At 40.9% G+C, this 26019-nt stretch overlaps 1 long non-coding RNA gene across 1 annotated transcript; it reads left to right on the top strand.

Moving 5' to 3' along the window:
* The first annotated feature begins 65 nt into the window (after window positions 1-65).
* On the top strand, window positions 66-26019 carry LOC134336781 (uncharacterized). Its single transcript, XR_010015881.1, has 3 exons — window positions 66-235; window positions 4807-4950; window positions 24709-26019. It is a non-coding gene; the product is annotated as an uncharacterized LOC134336781 (long non-coding RNA).

Raw genomic sequence — 26019 nt, 5'->3', positions numbered from 1 at the left:
GCATGCCCGTTCACCCAGTTCGTATCGTACGTCACGAGGGCTTTTAAAAAACCGAAAGGAAAACCTGCAGTGGGAGGCCGCTGGGTTAATTTTTCTGGTTGACTCACGCAAAGGGAAGATGTAACCTGTGCGGGCGGGAGGAGATTTGAACAGAGACACAGGAGATCTCAGATGCTGGAATCTGGAGCGACAGATAGTGGGCCGAGCAGCATCAGAATCAGATGGGCTGATGCAGGTACTGTACCAACCCGAAATGCGAACAAATCCATCCCCCCCCACCCCACCCCACCCCCAAACTCTGGCCGTCCTGCTTGGATCCCCCAGCAGGTTGATTGTTGAGAGGAACTTAAAAAATTTTGACATTCTCTGCCTCCCACTCGAGCATAATAGGAACAGGTAATACTCATGGGTCAGGTAGTAACTATAGCGAAAGAAACCGAGGCAATATCACCAGTTCATTTTATAAAACAATGTTACCTGAAAAGTTCAAAGGGAACATGAAGCTGAATTTTTAAGGAGGGACAGCAGTCAACAATCTTGAGGTGCTGAAAAGCTAATCTAAAAAAACGCCCTGCAGGTACCAGAAAGCTGAATTAAAAACAGAAAGTGTTGGAATTACTTGAGAAGTCAGCAAGAGACAGAAACTTAAAGTTCTTCGTTAGAATGTTTAGTAGCTGTTGCTATAATGTTAAGTTAGCAACGCATTCAGTGATATGTCAGCCAGACAAGTATTCTAAATGTTCATAACCTTGGAGGGTTCAACCAACCATTGTGTCAGAAAAATATTTGTTATGTAAGAAAACTAATATTTGCAACAGTATAAAGATAGTAATGTGGAAATATCAAAACATTTAACCAGCAAGATGCCATTCAGTCCCTTTCACCTTCTCCACCATATATTAATTTTAGCTGAACATTTTTCTCAATGCCATATTCTTAGTTTCTTTCCATATCTCTTCACACCTTTCTTTCTGAAAACCTATCTAAGGTCAAAGTAAATTTTATGATTGAAGTGCATATATGTCACAGTATACAACCGTGAGATTTGTTATCTGGCAGGCATACTCAATAAATTCAATAACCATAATAGGATTAGTGAAAGACTGTACCCAACAAGGCAGATAACCAGTGTGCAAAAGAACAAACTGTGCAAATACAAAAGAAAAATAAATATAAATAATAATAATAAATCAATAAGAGATATAAATCGAGAACATGAGATGAAGAGTCCTTGAAAGCCAGCCCATAGATTATGGGAACAGTTCAATGATTGGGCAAGTGAAGTTGCCTGGAATTATCCCCTCTGTTTCAAAAGCCTGATGATTGAAGGGTAATAACTGTTCCTGAACTTGGTGGTGTGAGTCCTGAGGCTTCTTCCTGATAGCAGCAGCAAGAAGTGAGCATGGTCTGGGTATTGGGGGTCTCTGATGAGACCTGCATCTATACAACGTTTTGTGTAGATCTGGTCAATGGTGGGAGGGCTTTGCTCATGATGTACTGAGTCATATCCGCTACTTTTTGCAGGATTTCCACTCAAGTACATTGGTGGTTTCTGTATCAGGCTGTGATGCAACCAATCAATATACTCTCCACTATACACTTACAGAAGTTTGTCACATTTACAATTTAGATGTCATGCAGAATCCTTACCAACTTCTAAGAAGTTTGAAGAGATTTGGTATGTCAACAAACACACTCAAAAACTTCTATAGATATACCATGGAGCATTCTGACAGGCTGCATCTCTGTCTGGTATGGAGTGGGGGGCTACTGCACAGGACTAAAAGAAGCTGCAGAGGGCTGTAAATTTAGTCGGCATCTTGGGTACTAGCCTACAAAAGTACTCAGGACATCTTCAGGGAGTGGTGTCTCAGAAAGGCAGCATCCATTATTAAGGACCTCCAGCACCCAGGGCGGGCCCTTTTCTCACTGTTACATAGTCATACTTTATTGATCCCTGCGCAGTAGCCCCCCCCCCCCACTCCATACCAGACAGTGATGCAGCCTGTCAGAATAGGAGGTACAGAAGCCTGAAGGCACACACTCAGCGACTCAGGAACAGCTTCTTCCCCTCTGCCATCTGATTCCTAAATGGACATTGAACCCTTGGACACTACCTTACTTTTTAATATATATCATTTCTGTTCTTTGCACAATTTTTAATCTATTCAATATATGTATACTGTAATTGATTTACTTACTATTATTATTTTGTTTTTCTTTCCTATATTATGTATTGCATTGAACTGCTGCTGCTAAGTTAACAAAGTTCATGTCACATGCTGGTGATAATAAACCTGATTCTGATTCTGAAAGTGGAGGTGCTGCTGTACTTTCTTCATAATTTCACTTTTTTTTTGAGCTGCAGACTCCTTACAGGCAGTGGTGGGAATGAACCCAAGTCACTTCTACTGTAAAGTGTTGTGCTAACCATGATGCTACCATGTCACCCACTTTTCTACTGGGCCAGGATGGGTCTTATACCCTCTCCAGCTGTGATTCCCCCAATTCTTTTGACTTTTAACATCTCTGTTGTGAACAGTGATTTATCTTGCAAACATAAAGAGTTTACCAAATAGTGAATATCTGTAACTGCTAGTCAATTCTGTATGAAAATAGAACTTGCCTGCTCACACTTCAGAACAGTGCGGTGACAGGAGCCATGCCGCCCTCCTTGTGCTAAGTCTACAAACGTGTTGTTAGAGAAATGAAAATGTGAGAAGACTGTAGGGTGACCTGTAAGGTTCAACGTAGATCTGAAATGCAAAAATGATTAGATGAATCCTGTAAAAAGCAGAGAATATGAACAAAAGTTAAAGAACGGAAAGACACTGAAAGAACAGGCAAAGTATAAAACTCCTCACTGTTTGAAAAGAAATAGTTGGCACCAGAGTTTGAGGATGAACTGGATGCTGTACCACTCCCTTCCCCAGGCACGGTTTCAATAAGGCCCACAGCAAGTAGTGTCTGTTCAGTGCTCAATGGCTGTGTTAGCTGGTACCCTGCCACAGGCACTCTGGGTGATGGAAGGCGGAGGTGTGCAGAAGGGATGAGTGATATGTTGACTTATATATACCGTCAACTGATCTAGTAGGAGCTCCAAGAAAATGTTTCCCTCGCACTGTAGATTGGCATAAAATACAGTGTTATACAAAATACGTTGATGGTAATGAATATCTAGAACGTGTATGTACTGTTTTCAAAAGAATTCCAGGTTAATTCTAGAAGTGGATCACCAGTCTTAATAGGTATTATAATATTGTAAGTTGCATCCTAGGCTAAAGGAAAACACATACTGTTACATGTGTGAGATGAGAAGACTTAAGTAAAATTGAGAGTGTTTTACAACATTGCCAAAAGTAATTATAACTTCAAAGGATTAAAACTCTTAGGGGGAATGGGGACAAAACTTAGGTGAGACTTCGTGGATGCACCATTATAGTCTCTGGGCAATAATGTACATTATTTTAAAGGGATTGCATCCACTTTAAATGTTGTTTGAATGTTATTTTAATTTGCAGCTGTCCTTTATACTTATCCAAATTGACAAGTGACCAAATTTTGGCTAATCATTTGAAGACTATCTTCTGCTTAACATTTCACTGTAAACTGAAGTTTTAACATTATCTGCTTTATACACGTATGGCTCACATGACCTACTTGAGACTCTTATTAATTTTGTTTTGAACATCGTAGATATATTTTGGATAACGTCATTCTGAATGTATGATATTATATGTTTTTAATTCACTTCAACAAACATGGAAATGGGAAAGTAGACATGGTAGGGGTAAAACATGGTAATGTCTGTGAGAGGTATGTTTTTGTTTGTGGACAGCCTATGCCACTGGGAATGAGGATGCCCTGAGCGCCAAGAAAACTTGCTAACAGTTTCTACATTCACCTCCATCATAGGTTACATGGTTTGCTTGAAATAATTTGTTCCTGAACTCCACTTAAGAACGTACAATTTGATTCTGCCCGGTCTAAAATACCACCTGATGTAAGCCTGTATATAATTTTTCTTTGGTTTTTCCTCCCAATCTGATATTGCAAAAAATTTTAGTGAATATGAGGTGATAGCAGCTGAGGTGACATAGCTACCTTCACTCCTATTCCACACAAACAGCTGAACAAAATTCAATTCAATTCAACTGTCATTCAACCATACATGAATACCCATGAATACAGCCAAATGAGAAAGCGCTATTCTGGGACCAGGGTACAAAACACTGTACCAACAGTCACACACAGCTCAAAGCACATATAGCACATATAAGATAGCAAGCACATGTAAGATTTCAGTAAAATACAGCCACGCCAAAAAAAAGTCCAGACCCTGAGTCCACGAATGCAGAGGAAATCTGCAGTCAACCACCATACAACTTGCCTTCTGCTCCTCGAGCACTGGGGGCCGTGCTGATTCCAGTCTGCATGCTGCACCACACAAAAGCCTGCATCCTTGCTGCTGGTGCTGCCGTACATACTTACTCTGAATCTTGTGGCACCTTAGGAGTACACATGATAATGGACAATCATGGAAACTACATGGGTTTCTTATCTCTTCAGAAACTGTGATAAAACACCATGAACTAACGATGAATTTTTTTAAATTACCAACTGCAATTGTGTTATAACATGTGAGGCTCATACTAACAGGAATGATGAAATTACTAGAGGGAACAAAAAAACAAACTCCTTTGCCAGGGCAGAAGCAGCAAATTCTATGGCTACTTGATACCCCAGACTCATAGAAATGATGCTGTAACTGTTGCTAACTCTTTGATTATGACAATTTTTTCCTAGGTTTGGGATCCCTAAGAAATTTCAAGAGATAACAGTTATACCATTAATGGTAGAACTCAGAAAAGCCTTGCATCATTTTACTTGCTGTTATTACCCACAATCTACTGGGGCAGCTGGAAGACAGAATGCGACCCCGAATAGCAGGTTAGTTAAATTGCGTGAAGAGACTGCACTAAAGTGGCCAGTGGTGCTCCCACTGGGCCTCATGGCAATTCATTGTGCTCCAAATTGTGTAACAGGCCATCCCCACAGGAGTGTCAGATCTACCAGCTGGGAGATTGGCTACTGGTGAGATCCTACTGACGAACGAATTGCCTTGAGCCCTGTTGGGAAGGCCCATTTCAAGTACCGCTAACCACATATACTGCTCTGAAGGTCTAAGGGTGGTCGATGACTATCCGCACATCACATATCAAGCCAACAGCACCACCAGACCAGAGAACCAGTAGCCAGAAGAACCTTGACGACAAGGACTGACTAACTGAATTTTTGATCATTACTGCTTGTGACCTTAAGTCCTCACAATGCGTTATTTGTTTCGGATAGTCTGTGCATCTATTTCCTGTTTAATCTCATGACAGTAACATTCCTAACACTTTATCTTTGTTATGAAGATGCATCATGTACTAACTTGCCAAGTTGTTGGCTGTGTTTTGGAGTCCGTACATTTGAAAAGTGACTTGCCAATGCAGCCTATATCCCTGAATCAAAGTGAATTACTTGAGCTGTGAAAGGAGCATATGACTCCACTGCCCGTAGAAGTGCCTTTTGCCAATGCAATTGTTTTAAAGGATGGTATTGTTGTTTCCGATTTAAAAAAAAATAAAGTAACTGGATCCACTACACACGCACTCTTACAACTCAACTATGCTTTATGTTACTCGTGCACAAGGAGAATGGCATGGCACTGGCTTGAGTACACATTTCAAAAGTCTCCCTTGTCTGGGTTTGACTACACACCATCACAGTCATCCGTGTATGGGCATTATAACCCTTGTCTTACTGTAACTCCCACAGTATCAACCTTCCTACAAAGGACTGTATAAATTCCCAGTTCTGAAACTGCTTCATGAGGATAAGAGTGGTTATTGTAACCACCGTGCTTTAGAATGAGACTTGGGTAAGAATGCTTGTACTACCAGCGACCTTCCAAATCCCGTTAACTGTACTACTGGGTATGTGGCCATTAGGCATATCACTGTCTTCCAGGGATACCCCTTCTAAAAAGGGTTCTTTGGCCTGAACAAAATCCATGGAGGGGTTATACTACTGGGTATGTGGCCATTAGGCATATCACTGTCTTCCAGGGATACCCCTTCTAAAAAGGGTTCTTTGGCCTGAACAAAATCCATGGAGGGGTTGTTGTTATCTGGCCTACATAGTACCATATATGTATAGCCTGCCCGTGCTCTTTCTACTCGTACTGTGTGGGTCTGCAGTTGAAGTACTACAGAGACTGAGCATTTCTTGATTGTTGCTTTCCTATTCTGTGGAACTGAGACTGGCTTGTGAAAGTATTAATGTGGCCTCAGCACTGCCGGGGAAATTGGCTATTGATACAGCCTTAGCACTACAAGATATGAGCCAGGCCATCAGTGACATTACTGCTGAAATAGTGACAATCACACTGTGACCCTTCAAAATTGACTAGCACTAGTTTTCTAGTTGACTGAGAATGGTGATACTTATGTCATTATTGGCTGGGAGTGTCGCACATACATCCTTGAAACACCTGAGAACATCAGCAATTTAGCTGTACATAACCAGCTAGAAGACTGGGCAGGAGTTACAAGGGATTTCATCATCACAATGGAGACCCTTTAGCTGGCTTCATTCTTTACTAGGGGGAGCCAGGGCAACTCCATTATACAGTAGGCAAAGGGAGCTGCATTCTTGCTAGTTGTCATATTCACGTCACATGCCGGTGATAATAAACCTGATTCTGATATTCGTTTTAATCTCTTGTCTGAGATAATTCTGTGGAGCAATGGTCCAAACAGCAGCACCTTTATTATGATACAACAACCAATTGCTCCTGATGCAACTGTCACAGTTTCAGAGACACTGTGCTGTTGAAATTCAGTGAGATTCGTGTTGTCCTCTACAGGACAAAAAGGAGAGAGTATAAGTTGTGGTAAGGCCAGGGTTAAAGATAATGTCCAGGCAAGAATAGCCAGGGGAAATGTGTAGTCAGCTCAGACGAGTAAGACTTCTGAAATGAGACCATTTCTAGAAAGTTCTTTGGAGAGCATGGCTTCACTTCACAAAGCAGGTTATATTTACAGGAGGTGAGATAACAAGACAGCAGAAAGATGTGAAACACACACACCAACTAAGGGACGTTTACTTTATTAACTTTAAGTGCCATTCACAATAGAGGAGTTAAAAGTCAATAGAAACTGATAATCAATGATACTTTAATCTTGCAAGTAAGGAATTCAAACATACATAGTTTACCAAATGGTCATATCTATAACTGCTAGTCAATTCTGTATAGAAATGGAATTTCTCTGTTCAGACTTCAGAACAGTGTGGTGACAGGGTTCATGCAGTCCTTGGTGCACAGGTAAAATAATGTACGATTGGTTGGGTGAGACTCGACTTACAAGTCATGGGTTATGGGTGAATGATGAAATGTTTAAAGGGAACATGAGGGGATCTTCTTCACTCAGAGGGTGGTGAGTGTATAATGAGCTGTTTGCAGAAGTTGGGGATGCAATTTCGATCTCAACATTTAAGAGAAGTTTGGATGAGTACATGAATGGTCCAGATGCAGCTTGATGGGACTAGGCAGAATAATAGTTTGGAATAATAGTTTGGACTAGATGGGCCAAAGGGCCTGTTTCTGTGCTGTATCGCTCTATTACTCTTTTGTGTCATAGTTGTTCATGAACCCCAAAGGAGTATGTGATCCAAAAGAGAAACAGCTGTTTGAAAATATTTGCAAATATTCAGCAAAACATGTCAAGGCTGTTCATTTCTCTGGAACAATGAAATGCAAAAAGAAGTAATTTGGGTCTTGAACTTTTTAACATTCTTAAGCTTCACCATTCCATACATTGTCAAAAATATAAATAGTGATTCTGTTTTGGCCTCAGCATCTAAAAGCAGAAACTGGCTAAAATATTTGTGCCAATTAGAATTTCCAGGGAGATAACCTGCTGAAAAATAAATATTGGTCACACAGTAAAACTGAGATACCGATTTTTAAAAAAGACAAGACTCTTGTATAATATACTATATAAGATTATTGTTTTAATATCATCAATTAATGTGTTTTGTTGGCAGTTGGCTGTAGTACATTGTCCCTCGTGTGAAACCTAAAAAATATTCAAAGGCCTAGATAGAATGGACATGGAGAGGATATTTCCTGTAGTTGGAGAGTCCAGGACAAGAGAGCGCAGCCTCAAAATACAAGACGTCCCTTTAGAACAGAGATGAGTAGGAATTTCTATAGTTTAAGGGAGGTGAATCTGTTGAACTTATTGTCACAGTCTGGTATATTTAAAGCGGACATTGATAGGTTCTTGATTAGTAAGCTTATCAAAGTTACAGGGAGAAGGTAGGAGAATGGGGTTGAGAGGGATGACAGATCAGCCAAGATAAAATGGTGGAGCAGATTCAACAGGCTGAATAGCCTAATTCTGCTTCAGTATCTTATAGTTGAATCTGAAGGGAGTCAATGAAAATTTTAAACAATGGAAGTATAATGTGGTGACTACACTGCATTGTCAGAGCAACCTGAATTTTGGGTTAGGCATTAAACCAATGCCCTTGCTGCTCTTCTGGGTGGAATGGAATGATCCTCAGCAATATTTGTAAGTGTAAGAGGAATTATCTCCAGTGTCTTCACCAATATTTAACACTCTATTCATATTACCAAAAAAAAAAGAACAGATGGCTATCGTCACATCGCTCTTCCAACTTGACTGAATATATGCTGTGTAGGATCCATGCATTTTTTTTTTGTCTACTTGTATTTTGTGTTGCGCGTTTTATGGGTTATGGTAATTTGTCATGTAGGTTGGGCCGTAGTAGGAACAAATGAGTATAGTTACATATTCACGCTTTGTCCTAGTTAGTTAGTTTTAGTTAGAGGCAGCCAGGGACAATAATGATATTTTTTGTTGACTGCTAATTTGAATACTAATTCCTCTTATTCTGCTTATTTTGTTATTTTGCTTATTTCTGGTACACAAATTTCTAGTATCATTGTAAGTTCATTCGTCTTTGCTGGTTTCATAATATTTGTGAAATGTAAAACACAGTATGTGGCCACAATTTTTAATTCTGGCTGAGTTTTAGATGTGAGAAAGGAAAGTTTTTCCCCAATTTAAATATGTCATAATTACATTTTTTTTGTATGCTTCCCTCTGAAGCTGGCAGAAATGATGAAAGAGCTGACAGTGGGAAATAGAAAATCAAGCAGAGGTTTTGTCACTATCACCACAAAGTTTCTTAATGTAACATATGGAAGGATGTGTTGAAATGAAGAATTACTGTTTAGTCTTCACATGAATGAATCAGATGCAGGGTCCTCCAGGATCTTTGTTATAGGACTGAGGAGTTTGGCATTGGAGAAGTTGAAAGAGAAAGTCTTAGTCAATTATAGTTGGAATTGTAGGCAAGGTAATTGTGGAAAGGGAGGGTAAATGAGTATTTTCTACTTACTGTAGATTTCTTGATACCTGGAGTTAATATGGTGTTCTGTTTCCATGGTACTACTGCAATGTGACTTTATCATTGGTGATGCTTGGTTTCACGTAAATTAAAATGGTTTGATGAAAAAACACAATGATAAAAGCTCCACACATAAAAGTTGCTGGTGAACGCAGCACGCCAGGCAGCAGATTTCTGCAGATTTCCTTGTGTTTGCAATGATAAAAGCTCCATCTGAATGTCTTGGATGCATAATTCAAGATGGGCAGGTAATAAATTCAAGTACCCCCTTGCAGATATAGTTGTGCATTTCCTGTTGCAAGACACAAAAATAATTCTGTGTCCTTGAGATTGTCTGCAATTATATTCAAATTGGTGTTATCTTTGATATAAGATTGAGATAAGGAAACAAGGCCTTGCAAAAGTATCTACATTCTGCTTTAACAAAACAGGAATCTATCAGAGACATTAAATTTAAAAGTCAGGCACACTCTATGCTTATAAAATCCCAACTAGAACAAGATGTCAGAAAAGTGTCAATTATGTGTTTGTGCATGAAACAGTTTGTTTGTTTGTTGCGTACCGCGCTGTATGATGCAGGTGATCATGGTCTTTCCATGAGCATGATTGTTCTGCCAAATTTTGCTGCAGAATTGGTTTGCCATTGCCTTCTACTGGGAAATGTCTTTATAAGACAGGTGATCTCAGCCTTTATCAATACTCTTCAGAGATTATCTGTTTGAGCAGGTGCTACACCTTGCCCAAGGGTGACCTGTGGGCTAGTGGAAGAAAGGAGCACTTACACCTCCTTTGGTAGAGGCATATCTCCACCTTGCTACCTGCATGAAACAGTACACCCTTAGATTGTGTATGTAACCCACTGATTTGTAAGTTATCAATATTAATTAAATAGGATATAAATTGTTTTTCACTCACTGGATAATAGAACAAAAATACATCCATTCCAAGGAACTGATGAATATATAATCTCATCTATGTGTCTGTAAAGAATATGAGCTCAGAACTAATCTATTTGCAAAGATAAACCCACGGATGTGGAAATTTGAAAATTTTGACCAAGTATTCCTTAGATAGGAGAAAATATGTTCATCAAGCACAGGGGCAATGAATGAATAGGACTTGGTATGGATTAGGAAAGATTTTTTTTTCTATTTTCCTGTAGTAGTGTGATCACTCAATTAGAATATGATGTTTTCCTAAGGGGTTGTGTATTGGTGGGTCCTCGGTTGGCTGTAAAGGATGATCAGGGATCCACATAGTCTGCTGCAAGGTGGGCAAGAGCAAGTGGTGGTTGTGTTTAGAGGTTGGGTCTTTTGGTTGTTCAGTCTCTCCTTTCACAGCTGCTGCTTCTCTGTGGCACAGCGAAGGTCGTTTTCACATAGCGTAGCTTCCGCTTGAACAGAATTCCTGCAGGTGTATCTATTGAGTGCAATGTCTTTCCAGATTTTAGATGTAATGCTGAATTTCTTCAGGCTAATTTTGGTGTTATCTTTGCAGTGTTTCCTTGCCTACCAGGGGCGTGCTGACCTTCCATCAACTGAGAGTAAAGAATCTTTTTGGGGAGACATGACCTATCCATTTCTGTTTTTTGCACATTTTTAAAAATCTATTCAATATATGTAATTGATTTACTTGTTTATTTATTATTATGTTTTATGTTATTATTTTTTTCTCTCTCTGCTAGATTATGTATTGCATTGAACTGCTGCTGCTAAGTTAACAAATTTCATGTCACATGCTGGTGATAATAACCCTGATTCTGATTCCATCAGAGTTGGTATTGCTTTATCATGGTGGAAATGCTGTTCATGTTGGCCTTCTCCAGTACACTAGTGTTAGTGCGTCTCTCCTTCCCAATGATTGTCAAAATCTTTTGTAAGGTGTTGTTCCAAGTCTTTCAGTTGCCTACTGTAGGCAGTCTATGATGTAGCTCCATATAAATAATACAAGAGAGACCACACATTAGACCATAGCCAGAACAGAGGAAGATTTTGATTTGACCAACATAAATAATTTGTTTTCAAAAATTTAGTGACCTCAAAACTGATAAATACCAACACAGGCAAAATGCTGGAGGAACTCAGCAGGCAAGGCAGCATCTATGGAAATGAATAAATGTTTGATATTTTGGGCTGAGACTCTTCATCAGGACTGGGGAGAAAAAAAAAAGATGAGAAGTCAGAGTAAGAAGGTGGGGGGAGGTTGGGAAGAAGTACAAGATGGTAGGTGATAGGTGAAAGTGGGGGATGGAGAGGGGTGAAGTAAAGAGCTGGGATGTTGATTGGTGAAAGAGATAAAGGGCTGGAGAAGGGGGAATCTGACAGAAGATCATGGAAGAAAGGGAAGGGGAGGAGCACCAGAGGGAGATGATGGGCTGGCAAGGAGATAAAGTGAGATTGGAAAATGAGAATGGGGGATGGTGAAGGACAGGTGGCGTTGGGGTGGAAGGTAATACTGGGTGTTCTACCATCACCTCCCTCCGGAGCTCCTCCCCCTTCCCTTTGTTCCATGATCTTCTACCCTCTCCTATCAGATTTCCTCTTCTCCTTCTCTTCACATTTCTCTAGAAACTCGGCATTGCTGAGCTTCACTGTGAAGACACACATGTGCATTACAAAGAACTTCCTTCCAGTTTCTCTCTGCGTTTCTTGCTCTTATCCTGGATACTTGCTTTTCCATTTATTTCTTTAAACTCATTCCATCTAAAAGATGACACAGAGTTTTTCTTTCTATTCACCATTTTGCTCGTCAGGGTTTTCACCTTGACAATGTGCCCTTTATCTGAATATTCCATCAATTTTGAACATTGTTACAGTTTAAGAGAGTTTTTTTTTTGACTATTTGTGTTTCCATATAACAAAGGAAAACCAATGTCCTTACGAACAGGAGATTCTGCAGATGCTGGAAATCCAGAGCAATGCACACAAAATGCCTGAGGAACTCAGCAGGTCAGACAGCATCTGTCTGGGGAAATAAACAGTCAATGTTTTGAGCTGAGACTCTTCATCAGGGCATCAGCCTTCGTCATGCTTTTGGTGTGGGTTCAATAAATTAAAAACTAAAATGAAAAGATATGGATTCCAATGAAGTCAAGCAATAAGGGGATTGGTTAGGCAAATGAAGATGAAAATTTTCACCAGGCTTACTGCATGGTGGAGCAGGCTCAATGGTCCGTATGGCATTCTGCTCCAATTTCTTACATATTTCTGTCCTTAAGCTTCAGACCTATGTTTCACAGTCTACAGAAACTTGCAACAATTCAGTGACAGAGCCAATTCATACAAATCTGTGACATTCTCCATTACCTGTGCTTCCCTCTTGCATAATAATGAGGAACAAAGCTGTGATGGGTGAAGGGCATAAGGTGATGCATCACTGCAGCTGTGGTTTATTGTTCAACCAACTCACCCTGCTCAACCATAATGTGGGTTTTATTAGCACCCACACTAATTTCTTGTTCCAATCTGGAAAGAGCAGGCAGTGTAAAAGCTGATGATGACCATGACATTAACATCTACTGGCAAAGTGTTTTTGGTTTTCTTCTGTAGTCAAAGTATTTGTGGCTTTGCTGTGGCTGCAGTATCTGGCATACTTTTACTCAGACCGTTGCTGAACTGGAATATTGCATACATTGCATCCTGCTGAGATTCCCATAGGAGAATCATTTCCTCAATACTCTTGATGAAAAGAGCTTCCTGCTGAGAGGCCTCTTCCTTCATCAATCAGGTTGCTGCTCTCTTTTCACAGGACTTAGTGAAGTTGGTCATGATTACGGTATCTCAGATGCTTCCTGATAATTTTATTTTGGATCCTCTGCCCTGAGGCACTGCCCAAAAAAAATGGTTGTTCTATGCTCTAAATCCCTTTGCAGAATAGTTGCCAGTACAATTCCTGTTACATATTTGAAAAGTGGTTTAAAAAGATTGACACCATCACCCAAGGAACAGGTGCAGACTGGTATAGTTTGTGGCCAGTGTCCTCAGTACACTGAAAAAGTTTTTTGTTTGTTTTATTTTGCACCAATGACAGGGTACCACCTAGTGGTTAACTTATGATCTTCTCAGTTACCCAAGGAGGATAGCCATTCATCAGAACTTTTACAGCTTACTAATGGGAGATGACTTTCCTCCAAGAATCTTCCACTATTTTATTTCAGGGATTTAGTGGGAATTCTGTTCATGTGGTGAAATAAATGAGGCCATTCGGTTCAGGCAACCAAATGGTTGGGGCAGCACACTGGTACAGTGGGTAATGATGCTGTCCCACAGCGCTGAGGTCAATCACAGCTCGATCTTGGGTGCTGACATACTTTTTGTGACCACACGCGTTTCCTCTGAATGCTCTGGTTTCCAACGGATTCCGGAGAAAATGCAGGTTGGTAGGTTAATTGACGATGTAAATTGCCTGTGGTGCATCAGTGAGCAGTAGAATCTGATAACAATGAATAGAGAATTTTTAAAAAATGGAATTGATGTACAGTAGAATTGGATAATTGGTTATCACGGATGATATTTTTACAATGTTGTGTGACTCAATGAAACTGGAGCAGAGCAGTTTATTTTTACTGAGGCAAATTCCAGTGAAATATACACAGCATTCTATTTGTCCTGTTCCTGAACTTGATTAATAAATGTTTGTTTGTTTGTATCAGTGGTGTGCAACACAATCAGTCTGCTTAAAGTTTCTTTTTAGTTCAGAGCTTCTGAAGTTGATTCAAAAGCTAAGTTGTCTCTGTGTGTTACTCCATAATAAGTATGTTATTTCCCTGGCTTAACTGGTGAGAGGAGAGCCAAATCTCCTTCAAATCCTGATAAACCCAAGTGTCAGTCCAAGGGATTGTTCTCACACACAGCTGAATTTCTCCAGCTGACGCTTAGAGCATTGGACAAGTTTTCTGTTTCTTGACTTGTCCGGTGTGGTCTGTCTGATGCTGACAAGGCACTCCACTCTCAAATTTTGTCTCCAAAACCTTTGTTGATGGGGTACCAGGCAGTGATTACTGTCCATCTCCTGGACATTAACTGCTGTCTGAAGGCTTTATGCTGCTTGTATTGTGAAATGTCAAGGTTCTTAACCTGAACTAGAAGAAGGAGCTGGATGTCTTGGTCTGATTGTGGTGTGCATTGTGAGGAAAATCTACTTGTGCTTAGGTCAGAGGTCTTGTGTTCTGAGAATTTTATTGGTCATATGTGTGATGAGGTTGCATCTAGAATCTTTAGCTGGGGAGTAGAGGAGACTACGCGGACTTTGATTCTAGTCTAAGTAGCCCCGGGAGAAAATAATACTAATTACAAAGTAATTACCATTTGCATGATAATTAATATTTTTACACCATGTCGGTAAGTTTGCACTTCTATAATAATTACATTTATTTATCTTCACCGCTGCCTCTTAATTCTGGCTCCTAGTTCCTCATTTAAAACAATGGTGTCTTGAATCTGCACCATCTGTGCAGGAACCAGCTTTGCAAAAGATTTAAATGGGGAGTTCATGGTCTCTAGTGGCAGAGTAATTGCATGAAAACAGAGATACAACACTCCCAGATTCATTGCCATTTGATAGCTAGCTCAGATCAGAACCATGGAAATGACTTGGTCGTAGTTTCAGTAGATCAGGCTCTGTGTAACTTGTGAACTTAGAACTTACACAGAGTGTAAAATGATATAAATGCTGGAAACCAGAGTTGTTGCAATATTATTTGGAAGATTTTGTTATAATCCTATGGATCACAATATTTCTCTCATCACTACCTTTTCTAGATTCCTAAGCCCGGGGGTGATAGTGGGAATCAGCTCCCACTACCTATAAAGTGCTCCAAATGGCGTGTGTCACTAACAGTCTCTGACAACCAAGTCCAACTCTTGGCCTTCATGTGTGGCTTAGCTACTAGGCCTGGCGGATCTGTTTCTACTGACAAGAGAAGGGGCAAAGGCAGACCACTAGCGCCTCAAAACCAGTTGTTCGGGCAGGTGGAGCTAGTCAGCCTTGGACGGCAGCCCACCTAGTAGAAGGAAAATGCTGATTTTAAACCTTGTGGCCATATCCACTGAGGAAGAAATGCAGAGCCGGGGTCCCTAAGGCAGTTTGATGTTGATTACAACTTCACTCTGGCAACCTCTGCGACGACACTGGTGCCAAGCTGTATCAGCGCTTGCCCTTCCCTTGGACTACATCGGTGACGTGGAGAGGGGAAACCTGCTACATGGGCAGCAGCTGGTTCTTCAAATCTTCCCGCCCAGGCTTGTGCCCTGGAGAGGACATAGACCATCAGAGGCGCAAAGCCATGATCCCCTGGGATCGACGGCTGCCTACTATTACCTTTCCTAATGCGTCCTTGCTTGCTGTTAGAAATTATTACCTCAATGAAAATGACCCATCATCAAAGTACTGCACAAGGAATAATAAGTTTAAACATGATTTATTCATTTCCATTATTGCGGCTTGACCTGCTGAGTTCCTCCAGCATTTTGTGTGATTTTTATTCTTATTGGTCTCATTTTCCTCTAAAATTTCACAGGACACCATATGCAGCATAGAATTTTTTTTTTGTGTTTTGTGTGCTACTTGTAACAAATAGTATGTTAGTGAGTATTACTAATGAAGATGACGAAAATGGATAACAAATGTTCAGACTTATTTATTTATTGAGATACAGCACAGAATAGGCCCTTTCAGCCCTCCGAACCATGTTGCCCAGCAACCCCCGATTTGATCCTAGCCTAATCACTGGACAATTTACAATGACCAATTAACCTACCAATCAGTATGCCTTTGGACTGTGGGAGGAAACCAGAGCACCTGGAAGAAATCCACGCGGTCACGGGGAGAACATACCAACACTTTACAGGCAGTGGCAGGAATCTGGATGGAGGCAGTAATGCAGTTCTGAAGTTTAAGAATTAGGAAGAAATACCTTTTTTAAACTAACTGGCCATTCATATATTACATGCTCTATCTCTTTAATAGCCCTGTAATATGAGAGACAAAAATGTTTTCTATCATTAATCATCCTCTTTCTTCAGCACCAGAGTCAAAAATACATCGGTGCTGATGCATACAATGTTGTGCTGTTTCAGCAAGGTGACAACCTTGTTCCATGAAAGCACATTTTCAAAATGATCTAAAATGCAACCCTAATGCATTTAGAGCCGGTGGTGTAATGGCATCAGCACTGGACTTTGAGATGGAGAGTTCAAATCCAGCCAGGTCCCAAGCTGGGTAGCAGCGATATCTTCCTGGAAGAAAGGCCTAGTCATCTACTTCCGTATCTTGCCATGAAAACCCTATAGATAATTACACTATCTACAGGGTTGCCATGAGTCGACAATGACTTGAAGTACCTCAACAAAAACAATTATCGACTAAATACTGTATTTTGCATTTAGACATATTGCCATATTAAAGCTATATTTCAATATTAAAAATGTTACTTTCTAGGTGTAATTCCCTGGTTAAGATTTCTACTGCCATGCTGTGAGGTAGCTTACACCTGCCTTCTCGTCATATCCACAAGAATATTGTCAATATTCAACCGGTCCGTGGTGCAAAATAGATTGGGGACCCCTGACTTAGCAGCAGAAGTTCATTGCAATACATAATCTAGCAGAGGAAAAAAATAATAAAAAATAAAATAATAATAAACAAGTAAATCAATTACATATATTGAATAGATTTTAAAAAGGGATTTTAGAAAGTGCAAAAACAGAAATACTGTATTTTTTTTTAAAAAGTGAGGTAGTGTCCAAAGATTCAATGTCCATTTAGGAATCAGATGACAGAGGGGAAGAAGCTGTTCCTGAGTCACTGAGTGTGTGCCTTCAGGCTTCTGTACCTCCTACCTGATGGTAGCAATGAGAAAAGGGCTTGCCCTGGGTGTTGGGAGTCCTTAATAATGGATGCTGCCTTTCTGAGACACCGCTCCTTGAAGATGTCTTAGGTACTTTGTAGGCTAGTACCCAAGATGGAGCTGACTAGATTTACAACCTTTGGCAGCTTCTTTCGGTCCTGTGCAGTACCCCACCCCCTCTCACCATACCAGGCACTGATGCAGTCTGTCAGAATGCTCTCCATGGTATAACTATAGAAGTTTTTGAGTGTATTTGCTGACATGCCAAATCTCTTCAAACTCCTATTGAAGTATAGCTGCTGTCTTGCCTTCTTTATAACTACATCAATATGTTGGGACCAGGTTAGATCCTCGGAGATCTTGAAAAGTTGCCCCGTAATTTTGAGATTGTGCTCTGTAGTTCTGGATACCCCCACCATAGGAAACATCCTCTCCACATCCACCCTACCTAGTCCTTTCAACATTCAGTAGGTTTCAGTGATATCCTCCTGCATTCTTCTAAATTCCAGTGAGTACAGATCCAAAGCTGCCAAATGTTCCTCGTATGTTAACCCCTTCATTCCCAGAATCATCCTTGTGATCCTCTGTGGACTCTCTCCAATAACAACACATCCTTTCTGAGATATGGTGCCCAAAACTGTTGACAGTACTCCACGTGTGGCCTGACTAGTGTCTGAGCATTATCCCCTTGCTTTTATATTCTACTCCCCTTGAAATAAATGCCAACGTAGAAGCCACATAGTGGCTGAGCACTATATGGAAACTCAAGCCTCCACCACACAAGATGACGCGGTGGCCCTGACATTGATGTGAATGTTCAGTGCTGGGCTCTGTGTAATCAGGTCACAAAGACTGCTGAGATGCCACCGTGGCAACAATTCTATAGTGCACAGGGCTTTCCTCCAACTCAGGAATGCCTCTACTGCTAAAAATGATGGAGCAGACTGATCATATTTCCCTTGTTCAAGAGCAACTATACTCCATTGAATATCATGGCAACCCTGACAAACACAGCTGAAGACATCTGATTATTAATTGATGACCTCCCTAAACTAATAGATTGGTAGTCTGCCATATATAAACACATGCAAAATGCTAGAGAAACTTAGCAGGTCAGGCAGCATCTATAGAAAAAAATAAACTGCCAACATTTCAGCCCGAGGTCCTTGATAGGATGGAAGACGGTACAGGCTGAATGAGAAATGTGATAATGAAGCCAACTGATGCAGAGTAATAAAGACTAGTGAATGGCAGAAAATGTGCCTCAGGGGGCTATAAGTAGGAGATTACATGAATGAAATGTAACATCACGTGAAAACTAAAATCAATGAATGCTGGAAATGTAAGATAGACGACTGTAATGGTTGTTTAGCTGAAAGCATTGACGATTGTAATGTGTGGAGTCCGAGGATGAGATGCTATTCCTTGAGCTTTGGCTGAACTTCATTGGAGCAGTGTCTCACTTTCAGTGAGAAAATAGGGAGGAGAAGATGGCGGCGCGACGGCAGCGCGCGCGGCCTCTCCGGTGAATGAATGATATCTGTAATCTGTCAAGTAGGGGACCGTGCACAATTCTGATTTGATGGAGACGGACATGAGAGTACGGAGGAACATCTGGAAAACTTCTGAAATGCTCGCTTCGCTGCTGCTGCTACTGTGTGGTAACTGGAATCTCCGGAGCAGAAGGCCCTGAAATCCTCGGCTTTGCGTGTTTCAGCGGCTGGGGTGAGGTCGAAGGTGCTCAGCAGGGGATGGCGCATGGGAGGCTGTATCCGAGCGGCTGGTCGAAGGCTTGAAGTTTTCGGACGGACAGACAGACTCAGTATCAGCTGTGGTCGGCTGCTTCCAAGGCATCGGCAAGTTGCCGGTGCCTGGAGGTTTATGGCAGGGAGGTTCTCCCTTTTGCCGCCTGCTATCGGGGACTCGGGAGTCGATCGACTCGGGGACTTTGAGACTATTTTTACCATGCCCGTGGTTTGTTCTTCATCAAATTATGGTATTGTTTTGCACTGCTGTAACTATATGTTATAATTATGTGGTTCTGTCAGTGTTAGTCTTTGGTTTGTCCTGTTTTCTGTGTTATCACTCTGGAGAAACATTGTATCATTTCTCAATGCATGTATGCATTTCTAAATGACAATACAAGAGGACTGAGTGTTCTCATAATCTTAAAAAAAAGCAACTGACCGAGAGATTGCAATGGGAAGCAAGAGCAGAAAACGCAAAGGATTATTAGCAAGTCAGGCAGCATTTTCGAAAAGATGCTGCCTTACCTGCTCAATGATCCCAACATTTATTGTTTTCACTTCGGATTACCGCTGTCTGCAGGCAGGACAGATAGGACCAGTGAGGAGAATAAATTGACAAATGACGAGAAGCCCGGGGGTCACATGTGAATTGTGTGGAGGTGACGTGGAAAATGGTCACCCACTCTGCATTTTGTTTTTGCAATATGGAGGAGACCACATAGGGAGCACCAAATACAATAAACTGGAAATAAAGTATTTTTTTCATTCACTTTTCAGGGTATAGACATCACCGTCTATGACAATGAACTAACCTCAAGCACCACTGTAGCCATTCTGGTGATAGTGCACTCAAAAACATTACTGGAAAGGGAGTTCTAGGATTTAGACCTGGTTACCATGAAGGAACAGTAATATACAGTATTTCCAAATCAGGAATGTTTGTGACTTGATGGGCCCCTGTTGCTCCTGTCTTTCTTGGCGGTAGATGCCACAAGTTTGGGAAGTGCTCGGAGAGTGTCTGAAGGGCATTTTGCTAATGATGCAATTCGCTGCAATAATCTGGCGATGGAGGGAAGGAATTATTTAATTGCACTATATAATGCATCCTACCTCACACTGAAATAACTTTTCAGATACCCCAGCAACTCCAGACTCCTGATCCAAGGCCTTCCCAATGCCATGATAACCTCTCATGCCACTATCAACCACCCCATCATCTGTTGTCATCTGTAACTCCATCCCAACCCCACAACTCCATCTTCCCAACCCTGGTGTCAAAGTACCTGTTGTTGCTGATAATAAAATAAATTAGCTGAATAACTAAAATAATTGCACCCAGAGCCAATGCACTCTTACAACTCAAGCATTCTTTTTATTTTACTTGTGCACAAGGAAAACAGCACAAGTCTCTGTCACCAACACTGTTCTAAAGTCTGAACAGAAAACTACTATTTTTATACAGAATTGGCTTATTAGTTACAGATAGTGGTCATTGTAAATTGTATAAGGTTAAATTCCTTATACGCAAGATCAATCCCCCATTCACAATAGAGGTGTTAAAGTCAATCAAACTTCAAGCAGACATCTGATGATATTTCAAAGTTAGTAAAGACAATAGAGCTTTAGTTGTTGTGTATGTTTCATAACCTTCTGTTATCTTGTCTGTCTCTGGTATCCTCCACTGTGTAAAGAGACACTATGTTTTTGGAAGACCTTTCTGTATAAGTTTCACTATAGTGGCCTCAGTCGATTAGCTTGAGTATACACTGCCACAGTCTATCTCATCTGTAGTAGGCAGAGGTGGCTCTGGTGGTCTCACTTCAAAGGTCTCACTTGACTACATCTGCCCCAGCCTATCTTTGCCTCACTGCAACTTCCACAGTGATAGTACACATCGCAGGTACTGTAGTGCCTAAATTTGCAAGCACTTGCTGTATCTATCAGCACCTGACAAGAATATGACGTCAGGCCTTGTCTGGTATTATGGAACAGAAGGAGGAGAAAGAAAAGGAGAGATTTGTTGACTGAAATATCTTCTACTTAATCATGATGGCTGAATAAAAAGCAATATCAAATCATAAGTCAAAAGCCATATTTATACAGTACATCAGTTTGGAAAACCATATCAAGCACACAGTTTGAATGCTTGCCCACCAGATATCCTACATTATCAGCTACAGCATGGCTGCTGCAAATCTGTTGACACAGAAAGATTTAGTGGACAACTATAAATTGAGTTAATCAGATTTCAGACTGTTCTCTCAAGCACCGGCTTCTTGATCTGCCAAGACACACCAGAGGCGGCAGCAGAGTGCTGTTTCGATTTCTGACTCCACAAAACTGTACAGCTACCTCTGCTGTGTCTGTCCTTCAGCTGGAACGAGACATACCCATATTTCATCCAATCAATCCATTTCTGACAAAATAAAAATCGGGTTTAATTCCATTTCCCAGAACTAGTTTAGCAGGTGACAATATCCCATAAGGTCATACAGATGACATTGACCAAAAGGCCTGATACTATCATATGATTATATTACAGTGTTGCTACATTAAACTCTGTGTTACTCAGTTAAGTAAAGCATTTTCCAAGATGTTAAACAGCTGGAATTTGCATGGTTAGTTGGCTAGCTGATATGGTTGATTCTGGAGATTTTGAGTATGCTTATTTTATTCTTCTTATCTTGCTTACATTTTCTTTTTATGTTTTGAACACTTACGTCAGAATGTAGCTTCTGGATTTTAGTTCAGCATTCAGCACTATTGTCCCACAGAGCTTGGTGAACAAACTCCTTCCCCTCAGTCTAAATACACCTCTGTGCAACTGGGTGTTGGACTTCCTTACCGACAGACCTCAGATAAACTGGATGCACAACTGCTCCTCTCTTCCCTTCAGCCTCAACACTCCCAGGGCTGTGTGTTGAGGCCTTTGCTGTACACTCTGCTTGCACATGACTGCACAGCCAAACACCCGAGTAATCACATTGTTAAGCAACATGCACAAAATGCTGGAGGAACTCAGCGGGCCAGGCAGCATCTATGGAAAAGCGTAAACAGTTGACTTTTTGGGCCAAGACCCTTCATCAGGACTAGAAAAGAAGATGAGAAGTTAGATTGAGAAGGTGGGGGGAGGGAGGAAGAAGTACCAGGTGGTAGGTGATAAGTGAAACTGGGAGAGGGGTAGAGGTGAAATAAAGAGCTGGTAAGCTGATAGGTGAAAGGGATAGCTGGAGAAGGGGGAATCAGATAGGGGAGGGTAGATGACCATGGAAGAAAGAAGGGGGAGGAGCACCAGAGGGAGGGAATGGGCGGATAAGGAGATGAGGTGAGAGAGGGAAACGGGAATGGTGAAAGGGGAGGGCAGTCACCAGAAATGCAAGAAATCAATGTTCATGCCATCAAGTTGGAGACTACCAAGACAGAATATAATGTGTTGCTCCTCTAACCTGAGTGTGGCATCAATGCAGCGGTAGAGGAGGCCATGGACTCATGTGTCGGAATGGTAATGGAAAGTAGAATTGAAGTGGCTGGCCTCTGGGAGATCCCGCGTTCTCTGGCAGACAGAGTGTAGGTGCTCCGTAAAGCTGTCTCCCAGTCTATGTTGGGTCTCCTGATATACAGGAGACAGAGACGGAGAGATCGAGAAAGGAGAGGGACGTGTCAGAAATGGACCAGTTAAATTTGATGGTAGGGTGGAAGTTGGAGGCAAAGTTGATGAAGTCGACGAGCTCTGCTTGGGTGCAGGAAGCAGTACCGATGCAGTCGTTGATGTAGTAGAGAAAAAGTTGGGGAGTGATACCGGTGTAGGCTTGGAACATAGACTGTTCCACGTAGCCAACAAAAAAACAGGCATACCTGAGACCAGTGCAAGTGTCCATAGCTACACCTTTGGTCTTGAGGAAGTAGGAGGAGCAGAAAGAGAAATTATTGAGAGTGAGTATCACTTTGTCAAGTTCACCAATGATTCAACAGTGATGAGATTGCCTACAGAGAAGAGGTGAAAGAGCTCGAGGCCTGGTGCCATGCAAATAACCTCTTTCTCAGTGTCAACAAGACAAAGAAGATGGATATTGACTTCAGGAGAACTTGCACCCCTTTACAGTGGTGGCGCAGCAATGGAAACTGCACCAGTAACAAACTCCCAGGAGTACACGTCTCTCATGATCCCAGAACACATTCTACACCATCAGGACAGCTCAACGATGCCTCTACTTTCTGAGGAGGCTGAAGAGAGCTGGTCTACGCACATAATGTCATTCGACAGATGTGCAGTAGAGAGCATCATAAAAATCTACATCACTGCATGATACCGAAACTACACTGTAGTGTATAGGAAAGCTCTGCAACAGGTACTCAAAACTGCTCAATGTATCACCACTCACCCGCCATCAAGGACATATATACAGAAGGGTGCTGGAAAATGGCCAGTAACATCATGAAGAATCCCACCTATTTCACTCATGGATTGTTCGTCCCACTCTCATCAGGGAGGAGGCAATGTAGATTCCTTGCCAGGACCATCAGACTCAAAAACAGTTACTTTTCCCAAGCAGTAAGGCTGATCAACACCTTTACGCTCTAATCCACCGCTCCACACCCTCAACCACCACCACTTTATCAGTTCCTGCAGTTACCTTATGTACAGACATTTCTGTGCCTAGTGTCAATTTATGGACATATAATCAATCTATGTACATAAGCTATCTTATGTATTTATATTTATTGTGTTTTTATTATTATTGTGTTCTTTATTATATAGCAGCATTTCTCAACCTTTTTGCCCTGGAGGAACCCTTGAAATAATTTTCAGGTCTCAGGGAACCGCTGTGTAAAAATTATTATATCTACAGCTCACGCTACATTAGCGTGATCGGTAAGTTGTAGATTTAATAATCCAAAAATAATTGTTAATGCTCTTTTGAGTAGAGAATGTATTTTTAGCCAACCTTTCTTGAAAAAAACAGGTAGTTAAGCTTAGCTTACCTTTCTTGAAATTTATCACTTTCTTTCCCTTTTATAAAATTTAAAAACATAAGGCAAATATAATAGATTTCTGTTTTCAATAAAACTTGAGACTTTCTGATATCTTTCCTTGCTCTCAAGCCCAAGCAGCAGTGGAAACGGTTCAAGATTTCCTTTTGCAACATGATTTTTCCAACAACTCAGTTTCCTTTTAAATCCAAGAATCTTGTCACTTGAAGTCAAAACATTTTCTCCAGGGTCTTGCAGAGACTTGTTCAACTGGTTGATATAATGAAAAATGTCTGCTAACTAGTCTAGTTTCTGCAGCCATTCTTCATCTTCAAAGCACTCAGCAAAATCTGGCCTACCATTTTCTTGAAAGTATTCCTGCAATTCGCCTTTCAGTACAAACACTCTGTTGAGAACTCTCCCTCTGCTAAGGCACCAGATTTCTGTATGTAACAGGAGCCTGGCGTGCACTTTGTCCATATTTTCACACAGTTTTTTTAAAACATTCTTGAGTGAACAGGTCTTTGTTTAATAAAGTTAATCATCTCTATAGCATCATCCAGAACTTTTTCATTTCATCTCCAAAAGTTTTTGACATCAGCACCTCTCTGTGACGAAAGCAGAATGTTATGACAATGTCAGGATTTTCTTTTTTAGGAGAAACAAAACTTCTCATGGAGCCAACCATTGATGGGGCACCATCAGTACAGATGCCAACGAAGTTCCTCCAAGACAGACCTTTTGTTTCCAGATATGAAGACAAACCATGTATCTTGGCCTTTGTGTGTTTCAGGAAGCTCTTTGCAACAGAAAAACTTTTCTTGAATTTCAGCATCACTTACAAATCTTACGAATGCTACAACATGACATTTATTGGTGAAATCTGTTGACCCATCAACAGCTTCAATAGAGAAGCTGTTGTTTTTCAGTTTATCACACAAAATCTCTTCGGCATTGCGTGACATGACATCAATACGTCGACTTAATCATACTGATTGAGAGTGAAACTTTTGCAGATTTTTGTGTTGCATCTTGTCCGAACGCAGGGGTAATAAAATATAAAAAAGAAAGGCATTACAAAAAACTAAATGAGAAAACTACAAAAATATGAAAACTTCATAATAATATTCACTTCTAAACTACACAATTCACCTTTTGCAATGTTTATAACAACAGCAAAGTGGCAGGCCAGCACCTGGGTTGCAGCGTGTAAAAACTCCTTTAGAAAAAAAATTTCCCTCCAATTTTCTACTACACCGATAGAGTTTGTTTGCTCCCATAAGTCAGCCAGTGGTGCGTAAGGGGAAGTTGGGGGAGGTATTCAGGAGGGAGAGGCTAACATCGCAGTCCAAGTTGGGTGAGTTTATTCAATGCTGAGAAAACACCCTTCATGCTCCTCATTAATCAACCGTGCTCCCCTCCATGGAATACACCGCTCACCAATTATCAGCCTGCTGTCTTCTGCTCCGTGCAATACTGCATTCACCAATTATTAACCTACTGCCCTCCCCTCTATGCAATACAGCGCTCGCCAATTATCAACAGCCTCCCCTATCCTGTGTCAAAAACCGAAAATGGACTGCACACTGGGCTAAGAGATCTCTAATGAGATTGCTAACGAGTCGGCTTAGTCACTGCCCACCACTGCAAGGCTAGCATCACATTCAAAAACAATGTTTATTTCTTTTCAATCATGACCTCTCACGGAACCTTAGGGTTCCATGGGGTCCTGGTTGAGAAACCTGTTATAGAGTATTTTTTTAGTGCTGCATTGGATTTGAAGTAACAATTATTTCATCTCCACTTATTTACTTTTATTCCATTTGTGTACTGGAAATGATACTAAACAATTTTGAATCTTGATTACATTGTTTTGCTGTAGTTTGGAGTCAAATATAGGCCAGACTATTAGAAATTTTCTTTCATTAAGGGTAATGGTGAACCAGATTTATTTGAATGACAATCTGT

The sequence above is a fragment of the Mobula hypostoma genome, chromosome 23, assembly GCF_963921235.1.
Source record: "Mobula hypostoma chromosome 23, sMobHyp1.1, whole genome shotgun sequence".
NCBI lineage: Eukaryota > Metazoa > Chordata > Chondrichthyes > Myliobatiformes > Myliobatidae > Mobula > Mobula hypostoma.
This window is presented reverse-complemented; position numbering and strand designations above follow the sequence as displayed.